The sequence below is a fragment of the Panicum virgatum genome, chromosome 7K, assembly GCF_016808335.1.
Source record: "Panicum virgatum strain AP13 chromosome 7K, P.virgatum_v5, whole genome shotgun sequence".
Lineage (NCBI taxonomy): Eukaryota > Viridiplantae > Streptophyta > Magnoliopsida > Poales > Poaceae > Panicum > Panicum virgatum.
Genome location: NC_053142.1, coordinates 21,451,282 through 21,464,482, shown reverse-complemented (window position 1 = coordinate 21,464,482; position 13,201 = coordinate 21,451,282). Strand labels below are relative to the sequence as shown.

The 13,201-nt window shown below is 49.0% G+C and overlaps 1 long non-coding RNA gene across 1 annotated transcript; it reads right to left on the bottom strand.

Moving 5' to 3' along the window:
* Positions 1–5,084: 5,084 nt before the first annotated feature.
* LOC120642948 lies at positions 5,085–9,602 on the bottom strand. Its single transcript, XR_005662805.1, has 3 exons — positions 9,379–9,602; positions 6,532–6,672; positions 5,085–5,325 (listed from the first exon to the last, which is right to left on the bottom strand). It is a non-coding gene; the product is annotated as an uncharacterized LOC120642948 (long non-coding RNA).
* Positions 9,603–13,201: the final 3,599 nt, after the last annotated feature.

The window sequence follows — 13,201 nt, the reverse complement described above, 5'->3', positions numbered from 1 at the left end:
TGATGTATCCAAGTGCGAGAGGATATTTGATGAGTTATATAGGATTGCATATGTCAAGATGTCACATACTCCACCGCCGCTTGAAGAGTTGAAGCGGCGAGCATATTGCAAATTTCATAATACTTTTTCACATGCTACTAATGATTGCAATGTGTTACGTAGACAAATTCAATCGGCCATTAATGAAGGACGATTGGATATTCCTAATATGCAAATTGATCAGAATCCTTTCCCGGTGCATATGTTGGAATTGAATAATCCCAAAGTGTTAGTTCGGCCAAGTCAAGCCAAATCGACAAAAGGGAAAAATATAGTTATTGGTGATGAAAGACCTGAAAAGAAGCTGACATTACAGACTTCTCAAGGCGCAAAAATACTCGGGGGGCAAGACAAAAAGAAGAAGGCCGACAACAAGTCGACCGGTCTGACCGGCCATAGCGGCGGTCTGACCAGTTCGATCGGTCTGACCGGTCATGGGACCGGTCTGATAGGTGCACCCAGTAAATCTGGGTACTCCTCCAAAATCAAGACAAGGCCGAGTTTTAAGGAACTCTTGGCCAAATATGAGAAGGAAGGGAGTGCTCAGAGACAGAAGGGGCCACCAAGCGAAGTCAAGGATACGGGATCATCGTCAAGACATCAAGAGCAATCGAGTCAAGGTAATTATACTTCATCTAGTGGACCGATTGCTCTATGATATTGCTGGTATCCTTACTTTTATACACCTATGGATTATAGTAGAATGCATATGCAATCATATTATATTCAATATCCTCCTATGTATCCAAATCATGCATTACTACAAAGACCAATTGTTGCTAGCAATAATCCGGTCAAGCAAGATGTTGATTGCAGCAAAGAGAAAGAGAAGAGCAAGGAGCAAGATTCAAAGTATTTACAGTCGAGGTGGTGTCCCTCAGGCTTGTCTCATACTCAGAAAGCGAAGGCTGCAACGTATGCGCAAGAAGGAGGCAATGGAACAACAAGTGGAGGCCGTGCCAAAGACGTCAGCGACAATGAAGAAGGTGTGGCAGCCCAAACAAGTTGTTTTAACATCGACTTGAGCAAAACATGGCCAATAATTGTTTACCACCTTTAATACAAAAAATGGCCGATGCAGTGTTAATCATCGCCCTTAGACAATTTTGGCTCAGAAGAATGTTTTTTAGCAAGCAAGCTTTACCAAAAAACAGGGGGGCATATGTTGACAGCCAAAATTGGCACCAACCGGTCTGACCGGTCGAGGCACTGTGGCATGTCCGGCAGGGACCGACCGGTCTGACCGGTAGGTCCGATCGGTCTGACCGGTCCAGGTAGAATCCGAATATAACTAGGGTTTTTCATAGATTTAGATCTGTAAATAGGATTTCTTGCGGGATAAGTCCACCCCACCCTATAAATATAAAGGGTCACGGCCGATTAGGGGATCCGATCGAACAAAATCAATACAAACTCTACTTTTTATCCTCTTCTCCAAACCCAAGCTTTTCCAACCCTCTCTGCTGTTCTTCCTTCATCTCCGCGACGTTTGAAGGCGTTCTACGTGGCCTGCCGATCCTAGAACAACTCTACGTGCGCCTACCCTGACGGGGTCCCTCCCGGGTTCGCGTTCGTCGGCCGTCGCCGATTCTCACCGGCGACCGGTCTGACCGGTTCCTTAGACCGGTCTGACCGCTCCATGCAGGGAGAGCTGCATCGAGCTCTTTCTCGCGACGCACGATCTAGTGCGTTCGTGTGATGACTGAGATTTGCGTCAACACTTATGAGCTAGTACCTAGCTCCAAAAAAAGATACGGCTCTTCTAATGATCTGACCCTTAGCACATAGTTCATAATATGAATGGCACCAAACGTCATCCTCTTGTAATCTCGAAGTTCGTGTATGAGGCTATCTTTTGAATAAGAGTTAGCTCGTCATTTTTGGCATTATTCATCGACTAAAAAATTCTATGAGCCAACTTTTGGAGAAAGCCTAAGGCAGTCTCAATGGGAGTTTTACTGACATTTAAGGAGGCTCCACGTCACTGTTTTCAACCAACGAAATGCTGATGATGAAGCTGCATTGAGCACTGCTAGAAAAACTAGCTCTAGTCCTCGGAACACGTGAAAAAAGGTGACCAGGGATTTATTTTCACACCCGTAAATGTATGTGCGGATCGCGAGGATTCGAACCCAATCTCCGGCCTCGCGTTAAGTTTCCTTACCATTCCACCTATGCATTACATGTGATTGGGTGGGAGATGCATTTCTTTTGAAGTAACCTATGGAGGATCATTTAGAGCATGTGTTAGAATATTTAATAGATGTAAGAGAGTGTGAAATAGATAATTATAATTATTAGTTATAAATTTTATTTTTATATTAATTCTAATTAGTCCGTGCAGAAGCACAGATTGATAGGCTAGTAAAAAACAAACCGGGATATAATCCAATTAACAAGCTAGACCGTAGTGTCTGAGATTGAAAGCCTATTGTTTGTTTCAGTTTTAGATTATGAAACCAACGCACATTGCACGATCCAAGTTAAATTTGCTCTTCGATCCGTTCATAATAACTAAGCATATATATATTTTACCTGGAACAAAGACCCTGGAATTATTTAAGATGACTATATATACCACCTCTCCTTACTGATATACATGTATATTTTTACATTGGAACATACATTAAATCTTGTGTCGTACACTACCTGAAAACAACTGCACGACTGCGAAAATTAATGCATTTTATATTCCACAGCATATATATATTCATGATTCTCGATGCTTCATAATCAGCGTACGACTGATGCGTGATGTACCCACATATATTAGCTGCCAATTATTTGTATCGTGAGGACAAAGATTGTTGTGAATTGATGCATTCTAAATGGTGTCCATTATTTTCGGAATTCTGTCCGATGCGTATGATATAGGTTTCATGTTATTCTGTGAGGCTGACCCACGTTCTGCATGCTATTAGAACCTGTTTTTAAGTGACCCAAGAGCCACGGCTTTCGTTTCGGTTTTTTTTTAAATCATTAAGTACAACTCAGACACTACAGCGCAAGTACACTCACTGCTATAAATATTATATGATATTTTGTTGTCATGTGAATGTAAAACGACTACAAGAAATTAATGAGAGATTAGTTAAAAAAATTGCTTGTTTTAAAAGTAACGACATAATGATGGAATATTTTTTGGCATTTCAGAATATTAGCAGTACACAGGGAGCTCATCAGATTGGCCATTTGTCGATGTACAACGGATACAAACTGAGGTCACATGCAACCATGATTATGGCCAACATTTGAAGGCAGCGGGTGTGTCTGTACATCGGGGAGAGATGAGAGTTACCCCACCTTAGATTGCAATTGCTACTAGTGGCAGGCACAGCTTAAACTTATTACCGCGTGTGTCGCTCATCTGATCCTGAATTACTGACGCTGTCACCAAGTGCAGTAACAAGTTACTTCAGCACCAACCATGGACGATTTCCACAATTACTGATGCCTGGTCCACACCAGTCACTGAGGCCGCCTCCAATAATTGTGATTCATTTTTTTAAAGAATCTACAGCAAGCAAGAAGCCGGCCGCCTGAACATTATATTGATGCAAACGTTGGTGCATACAAAGTTTTGTGAAGATTGTGATTCATGAGTTAGCGCTTATTTGAATTTTGATGAGGCAAAGAAGAGAAGCAGAGAGATAATCATTTGTTGAAGACAAAAAATTAATTGCACTCCAGGTCCCCAAACTTATTCCGAAGTTTCACTTAGGTCTCTAAACTTCGGGACAAGTTTGGGAGCCTGGAGTGCAATTTACTCAAGACAAAATGTGACATAATGACAAAGCATAGTTATGAGGCCATCAATCGAGATGTCTCTCATCTCTTTTTATAAAACAATAAATTAATATATACTTGTAGGAGTCTACACAATAGAATATGTGACAAATAGTGATAATAACATGACAAATTAGAGATAGTTCAACTCCTCTTTTTTGCGACTAGAGATAGTTCAACTCTTACCTTCTCTGCCGTTGGCCCTGGTCACTGACGTGTGGGCCCGGCCCCATGCGTCAGTGACCCAACGGCAGTGGGACCAACGGCAGAGGATCTTTTTGGGGCGAAGGTAATAACACTAATATATAAGGGCTTTTAGGGGCGGGTGCAGTACCTGTTCCTAGTTCTCGCAGCTAAAAATGCTTATTTTAGAGATATGTAACGCAGCCAGGTCATGCTATGGTCCGCCCCTAAAAATTCATATCCAGAAAATAAAAAAATAAAAATAGCAAAAGAAAAAAATATCCTAGCCAACCAGCCACCACCCCTAAAGTATCGAGCTACAATTTTTTGGACGAAATATGCACACTTGCATCACCTGGGATTCAAACAACCTACCTCAAGCCTTTTGCATACCTTGCTTGCCACCACATTACGCAATTACTTGTGACTCCATGGGATATGCTATTCTTTTATATTAACTTTAAAATTGATTTGTTGAGGCAGGTGACGCCACCACCTACCCTTAAAAATCTATTTCTAGTGGCGGGTAACGCAACCACCCGCCCCTAAAAATATTTTTCTATTCTATCCAAAAATTCATTTATATCTAATGGACTGCAGTTTCAAGAGGAAGCCTAATAGAATGCAGTTACAACTATTTGTATCTAATAGTTTGCCATATTATTCGAATGTCTGGGAGCACGGGACGCCTTCCGATCCCCTTCCTCCGCTCGTGACCATGTGTTTTTTTCCTTGGCGTCATATCATCACCTCTGTTTTTGTGGAGCCTGTCATACTTCACTGCAGTGGTGATGCCAAAGGGTAAATGAATAAAACTATGAAGAGCATTCGAGCATGTCTATGGAGAAGTACTACCATACATGGACTCGGCGGATGGTTAGGCATTTGAGAATAATGGTGGTTCACTCTTGGATGATGAGTGCTTGATAATATTGGGTAGATTTGATGTATATCTTTGAAACGAACCAGTTTCCAAAAGGGGAACCCGACTCTCTGTATCGTCGTGATAGTCCCTGGATCAGTAGCTATCACATACAGAACTCATTTCAATTTCTTATCACAGACATAACTCACGATAAAACATTACACGGATTTATTTATTACATAATCCAAAGGATTGTAGTACGAGTCTCAGAGTACAAGTTCCTTGGGCTAAAAGAAAAACAAACAGAAAAGCGGAAACAATATCTAATCTTCTGGGCAAACTCAATCTTCACTACTCTTCTCCACAGGCAACTCGGAGTGTAGCTCGGGCCATGCTTAACTCTTCCTTCGTCGTCATGTCGACTCCTTCACTCGGATCCTGCATCTATCAGTCTATCCCAAAGGACGGGATAGGTTCACGTCACCATCCGCATGCAAGCTTTATGAGGATGCATGGTATAAAATAATGCCAAGGATAGGCTATGTCTTCCTATGCAAGCAGTAAATATATGTCATCCAAATCACCTTCGACGTGGGCAGCTCTGGCATCCCGGACTCCCGATCTACTATCCTCCACTACAAGTAACCCAACTCTGGTTCGGTGCGGGAACTCTCTCTCCCCGCACCTCAGCTGTTATCCGAGCAGGAAAAGTGAACTAGAGGGAGGTAGAATATTATATGTGGGTCTACCTATGATGTGAAGCCAGATTCAGAGTTGTACATGACCGAGTACGCGGCTGTACGTATAGTTTTCACCCTGTAGGGGTTGTACACCTGTACCCACTCGCCCCGAATCAAGCCAGGAGCAACCTGACTATCTCCGAAGCACCAGTCTAACGAAACTAACAACTACGGCACCAATCTGCTCCCGGTTTGGGTTGCGTCCTCCCGCGAGAGGTCGCCCGGGGCTGTGAAGCAATCTAGAATGGAATCCAAACGAATCCAGCTGATCGAAGGCCATAGACCTGCCCTCTCCCTCTAACACTGATACTCTATCCTCCTGCAGACTCGGTGCCACGCATAGCTAGCCCGGACTGGGTCCACCCTCATAATGGATAAGTGGCGTGCACATTTGACATAGTTCCGTCTCTAGGGCCACAAAGTCAAGTCCTTAATCAAGCTGAGGCGAGCATCTTTGTCCAAAGAAAGCATTTCGTCAACACAGTTCGCGATCGGTACCCATTACAGGTATCGACGTCCTAACACCACTGTAGTTCTCGAAGGAACAGCCTTGCACCCGCCATAGGTGCTCGTCACCCATCACAGGTGCTCCGCAGGATTGTTCCCAACACACAAATCCCCAGCTCCCAATCTGAAGATCGGGAAAAGGGTCTGCTCGCCCCCGCTAAAGCCCTAGTCAGCAACTCCTATATGTGGTGGCATCTTCATGCAAGCAAGGACTACCACAAGATGAATTCCCATACAAGTATCTCACTCATAGTTGCCAAAGCATTCATGAATTCAAGGTAAATATAGGAAAACAAGGAATACGGTAAACAAAGTGGCCATGCAAGCTCATCACATCTCACACAATGTAGTAGCGTAGCGTATCTAGCAAGCAATGCCTAATAGGTACTCAAATCGTAGATGTGCGTGAACCTGATAGGTCTTTGTGGTCCTCCTCGGTCTCTGACGTCTTCTGGTCGTCCGGTACGTCCTTCTGGATTCTCCGGGTGTCGGGGAAGTCCTTCTGGATACTCTGGATGCTCAGAACGTCGGCCAACTCCTTCTCATCAGGACCTAGTCGTAATTACATATAAATACAGGGGCCAAAGTACAAGAACACATAAAACAGGCTCAAATAAGATCCAAATCACAATAAAACCTAGTCTAACGTGTTGATCATGTTTTTAGAAGAATTATGAAATTGGTTTCTTAATTTTCGAAGGTCTGGTTAATTTATTATGAATTTTCTATGATTAAAACATTTACTGAAATTAATAAATGATTATCGAAAAATAAAAATCACACAGAGGTGACATGTGGCAGCACCAGAGCATGCCACGTGGCATGATGATGTCAGCATGACGTCACCAGGCCGAGTCAGCTTGCTGACGTCAGCAGTGGGCCCTGCTGACGTCACCCTTGACCAAGTCAACGTTAACCGTTGACTGGTCAACATGTCGGTAGGGTCCGAGGGCTCGATGCGATCAGTGGGTCCTGCGGGTCAGTCTCATGGCATAGGTTGACAGGTGGGACCTGCGCGACAGGTTTCCAAAAAAAAGAAAAAGAAAAAAATGTTTTAAGAGCTACTAGCCGAAAGTGTACAAGCGGCCCAACAAGGCTCGGCTCGGGCTTTAGATCCGGCTTGGCCTGCAGCTCGCAGGCCGGCTCGATCGGGTGGCTTCGAAAAAGGCAGGCTCGGCTCCAGGTTGCGGGTCGGCTCAGTCTCGGCTCGTTGGCCCAAAAACAGCCCACATGCTCACGGGCTTCCCCTATCTCCCCTTTCCTCACTCCTCTCTCTCGGACCCGGGCGTTAGCGCGCCGCTGCCGCTGGCAAGCGGGCCCGCGGGTCGGTCTCTCCTTCTCCCCTCCTCTGTTCCTCCTTGCTTTCCTCCCTCCTCCGCTTGGACACCCGCAGGTGGAGCAGCAGCGGCGGACTTGGTGGCGGCGGCGGCGGCGTGGCACAGCGAGGCGGCGACGAGGTCCTAGAGGTGCGTCAAAGGCCTCCTGGCGGAGTCCAAGCTCCAGCATCCGTGACAGCTCCAGCGGCGAGGCAAGGCTTGGCCCAGCCGTGTGCTCGCACGGGGGTGGCGGCGCCGGGCCAAGGCGAGGCGAGGCAGGAGCAGCGTTCACCAAACCGGTGGGAACCTGTCCGATTTGACCGGTTACCGGTCAAACCGGTCCGGTCCGGTTCCGGTTTGGGCTGGTACCAAACCGGCCCAAATTCAAAATTTAAATTTGAATTCAAAAAAATGAAAAATTCTCAAAAAAATCCTAAAAATACTTCAAGGTGCGACAAATCTAATGGTGTCAAATTTTCTCAAAAATCCGTTCATTTAGTATAGTTTGTGGGGATTTGAAGTTAAACAAAAAAAATGTGCATACAAAAGTATACAAATACAATGTAAAAGTAGTACAAAAGAGGGTTGGAGGGTTCATTTAGGCTAAAATATGTTATATAAATATTTATTTAGTATACTTTGCGGGTATTTGAATTTAATCCAAAAAAGAAAAAATTTAAATTTGACCGGTTACCAGTCAAACCGGCCGGTATACTTGCCAAACCGGCCGGTATACCGGTCTAACTGGCCGGTATACCGGTACGAACCGGTTGTATTGCGAAATTTGAATTCAAATTTGAATTCCATCGTTACCGACCGGTTTCCGGCCAAACCGGACCGGTATACCGGTACCGGACCGCACCGGTTTGGCCGGACCAATCGGTAAGTAAAACCCTGGGCAGGAGAAGGGCACGGTGGTGAGGTGGCTTGCGCATGCAATGACCGGGCACTCCCGGCCCACGGTGGTGGCATGAGGTCAAGGGCAAGACGGTCCGGTCCGGTGGATTCACGATTGGGCATGGCGGAGCACGCCGGAGGCAGGATGTCAGCGAGACGAAGCTAGGCTGGGGGGTTACGACGGCGTGTGCAAGACCGGTGCAAGGCCATGTGGCACGATGGTGGAGGAAATGAGACTTACTCCCGGGTGCCGGCATGCAGAAGCGCACACGAGGCGTGGCCACGGCAGAGCGGCGGATCACAGTGGCGGGCCAAGGGGGAAGCATGTGTCAAGACCCAGGCTTGGCACGGTTCGTGGCCGGGTGCAAGTCCAGGCGGCCTAGGATTGGGGTGGAAACGGCGGTGAAGAGGTCGTGGGTTCATGGCGTGGCACGGAGAGCGGGCCGATGGGCTGCGCGGACGCAACACGGACGCGACGTCGCGTTGACGCCGGGTGGTGGCCGCTCGCGGCGTGTCCACGCAGTCCTGCGCGCACGGCAAGGCCGTGGCAAACTCGCATGGTGAGCTGGCTCGGTCCAAGGCGACCAAGGCAAGGCCTTTGACCTCGGCCCTGGGCGGAACGCGTGACGTCACGCACGAGTGCGTGGCGGCGGCATGGCTACCGTGCCCACGGCATGGCTGTGGCGCAGCGGCCAAGGGCACCGGCTAGCCTACGCGAGGGCCAAGGAAGGGCCTCTGGCCATAGCTTGGCGCACGCGTGCGCACACGGGCCTCTGGTTCAGGCCCGCGGCACGGCAGCGGCGACGCATACGGCCACGGCACGGCCAAAAGGCGAAGCCTTTCGGGCACGCCGAGGCCCTGGCACGTGCGCGGGCATCCGGGAAGCCGGAGCTGCGGCACTGCCGGCGGTGGACGGTCGGCGGCGGCGACTAGCACCTGGTGAGCATGCAGGAAACTCCCTCTGCTCGCTACGTGTGGTTCAAAGGCGGAACAGGGCAGAACAGACATAGGAGAGGTGTGGGGCAGTGGAACGGTGGTGGCCTACCGGTTAGGATGGGGAAGACGAAGGCGACGCAGAGGAGAGTCGAGACCGTGGCGCGTCGATGCAGAGCAGAGCAGAATAGGGACGTCGATGTCGTCGATCGGTGGGCACCGGCTTGACGACGGTGCTTCCTCGGTGGCGGCGCTCTGGTTTCCTCTCCTCCTTCTTCTCCTCTTCCCCCTTCTAGGCTGTCTGCTTCTCCACCCTGCTCGCGGCGGCGGCAAGGGGAAAAGGAACCCCAGGTGGTCTAGGGTTTGGAGGCTGGTGGCTACGGGTTTTATAGGTAGCCTCTATGGTTTGGAGGGCGTGGGGCACAGGGACGGTGGCGATCCTTGGTGTTCGCATTGAGGACGCATGGCTCGCATCGCGCGGCCACTGGGCTGGGGCTTGGGATCCGGTGCGCGGGGGCGGTCAAAAGCGAGGCGAGGAAAGGTGGCGCGGCAACCTCCGCGCGTTGTCGCAGAGCGGCGCTGGCGGGTGACGCAGGTGCGGGGCAAGCCGCGTCAGCGTGCGGGGCGGAAAGCATAGCACAGGAGTGGCAACCGGTTGGAAGAAAGGGGAATAGTTTCCCCGACATGCGGGTCCGGGGTGGCAGGCAAAGGAGGGGCGCCGCGGGCAATGCCAGCGCGTCCGCGCGGGTGAACTGGGCCGGGGCGCGAATGGGCCGGAGCGCGCGGGATTGGGCCGGTGAGCAGGCCGGCTCGTCCGCCAGGGTGAGGCGCCTGGCAGGCCACGCGGAAACGGGCCGGTGCAGGGAAAATGGCCCAGGAACGGGCAGGCTCAGCTGGGCTGAGGGTTTTACTGGGTTTGGGGTTCGACCGGGCTGGACTGGACTAGGGTTTGACTTGCGACGGGTCACGAGTTAGGGTAGCAAGCTAGGGCCGAGGGTTTGGATTTAATTTGAATGGTCCAATTCAAATTAAATCCCACACAAGGTTTAGCAATTGAATTTAAATCGAAGGGCACACTTCGATTTAAATTTCACTCAATTTCACACGAGAGAAAAATAAATCCGAATCAAATTCCATTTAAACAAGGTAGAGCCAATTAAATCCAAATAACTCCAAATATTTCCACACTAGCAATTAATATTCCTTAATTGGAAGCAAGCTTTTAATTTACTAGGAATTTTCGGAAAGGCAGAAAACCTACTTAAGTGGATAATTACAGCACTGCCACAAATTTTTTTGAAATTCACATTTTTCGACTATTTAACATTCCGGAAAAATTCGGGATGTTACACTCTTGGCTCGTGATGTGCAGCTGTAGGATGCAACATGACGTTCTACGGCACGTGGTGAAGGGAGAGCTCCAGCTTGGGTGTGATGGACCATGCGGTGATGACAAGCAAGCAAGAGGCTTGGCACCGATGCATCATGCGGTGGTGAAGGACAAGTGGAGGCTTGACATCGAGGGATCCAAGGAGTCTGGGAGGAGACATGGGCGGTCCACATGGCGCTTGATCAAAGCAAGAATACATGGAGGGCGAGACGGTGATGAAGACGGCGTCGGCAAGTCAAGGAGGAAGACGATAGAAAGTTCTAGTAGGCTGCCCGTGCAGCGGGAGTACGAAAGACATGAAAGCGTCATGCACTTGGTGGAGACTGGACACACGTCGACATCGGTTAGTCACGCAAGGAGAGTGTGCAAGAGGGTTTGACCGGTTTGGCCTCAAAACCGAGGGCGCGTCCGGGGCAGCCGGATGGCGGTGATGGAGGGCACATGGCATCATCGCGAATGTGTCGAGGCGAGGTAGAGGCATGAAGACTGTGTGGTCGTCTAGTGGTCTAGTAAAAAGTTAGACGGTTTTACTCCTTAGAGGTATTTAGATTGTATGCTTAATGTAAGGATGTTTTGATCATTTGTCAGGCATATATATATATATATATATATATATATATATATATATATATATATATATATATATATATATATATATATATATATATATATATATATATATATATATATATGATGAGTTTTTTTCTACACTCGTGTGTAGCTACTCTCATCATCAGTATACCATCGTGTGTATGTCCGCATACTCATTTATCACTTTGAGTATGTTCATATACTTATTCTAAGATACTTCAAAGGTATATACATTAAAATTTTCAAAAACAGCCCTATTTTTTAAATATACTATGATTATACCTTAATATTAGTATAAAAAATAAATATATCCATATACTCTATATATGGTCAGGTACCCAATATATATATCATCATATATATTCTGGTATGAACACATACTTCACATACATACTCTTCGTTGGATCAGATACGTCATATATCATGAGATACACATGTAGGACTAACTATATATATATGTATATATATGTATGTATATATATATATGTATATGTATATATGTATGTATATATGTATATATATGTATATGTATATGTATATATATATGTATATATATGTATGTATATATTGGGAGCCCTGGGCTCACTAGGGAGCCCTAGCCACGCGCGGGAGCTGGTGCAACTGAATCAGCTCCCTCAACCAGCCCCCCACCTGCCTACATCAGGCCCATTGGACCCAGCCCAAGGCCAGACGTATGTAACCATCCCTCTCAACTCTAATAATCTCCCTCCCCCCTCCCACCTGCAAGCAGGAAGCCGCCAGTCGCCACCTATCTGAACTGCACCCCACCCCTGCAGCGGCGCCAGCCCTCTGGCCACCGGCGAGGCGCGTGTAGGGGGAGTAGCGGCGCGCGGCGTGAGGGCCGCGCGGGGCCAAGCCGGTTGCAGCGCTACCTTTGACTGGAGGGGGCGGCGACACGGTGGCCACGCGCGCTGGCCATGGCAGGCCTCATGGAGGCGACACGGTGGCCGTGCACGGGGGCCACGGCCTCGCGGCAGCGGGAGGCGCGGCCTCGAGGCGACCCGGCGGCGGCACTCCAGGCGACCGGAAGGGCAGCGACGTGGCAGCCAGGCGCGGTGGCCACGACAGTCCTCGCAGCAGCGAGAGGCGTGGCCTCGAGGTGAGCGGTGGCGACGCTGGGGCCGCACGCAGGCTTGCGGCAGCACCCCTGCAATCTTGTCTTCCCGGCGGTGCCCATGCCCCACCCGCCCCTCCTCTCCTTCTGATGCGTCGCCGCCCTTTTGGTAGGACAGGCCCCGCGCCGGTGGAGCAGGGCGCGTGCGGCGGGATGCTCACGAGTGGGAGGGCCACGCGGGCCCGTTCGAGGAGGGGGAGCTCGGCGCCGAGGGTGTCCGCGGCCACGGCGGGCTCGAGGCGGACATCACAGTGCGCCTCCCCATCCGCCCCGCGTGCACCCGGGCGACCGGCTCTAGGTGGGCTCTAGGCGCGCACGGGCCCCTGCCTCCAGCACCCTCCCCGGCGGCGAGTCCCCTGGCGGCGGCGGTGCCCCCCATCCCCGGTGACCTCCCTCCCCGGGACGGCGCTCCCGGTGGCACCCCCTTCTCAGCGGCATGGCCACCAGCACACACGGCCCCTGCTCCCACGCGTGCTATGTTTAGACATAAAGTAAAAATAATATATCTAGAAAAGTCAAAATAATCTACATTTTAGAACGGAGTAGATCTTAAAAAGCTAGGGGTTTTTGTATATTGTTGTCATGTTGAATTTTACTTTATTTTTTTAAAAAATAGGGCCTTTTGCTCCTGCCTTCAGGAGGCATGAGGAGCCAGGTTGAATTTTACCTTGTCGTATTGGACTTTGTATATTGTGATTGCATGTTTCAGTTTGTATGCAATAATTCGTGGTTCTTTGTTTTGTGTGTCTGTGGAGCAGCATCCGAACCACCCTTTAAGGCCTGCAAACTTATGAGCTAGTGCCTAGCTCCAAGAACTCT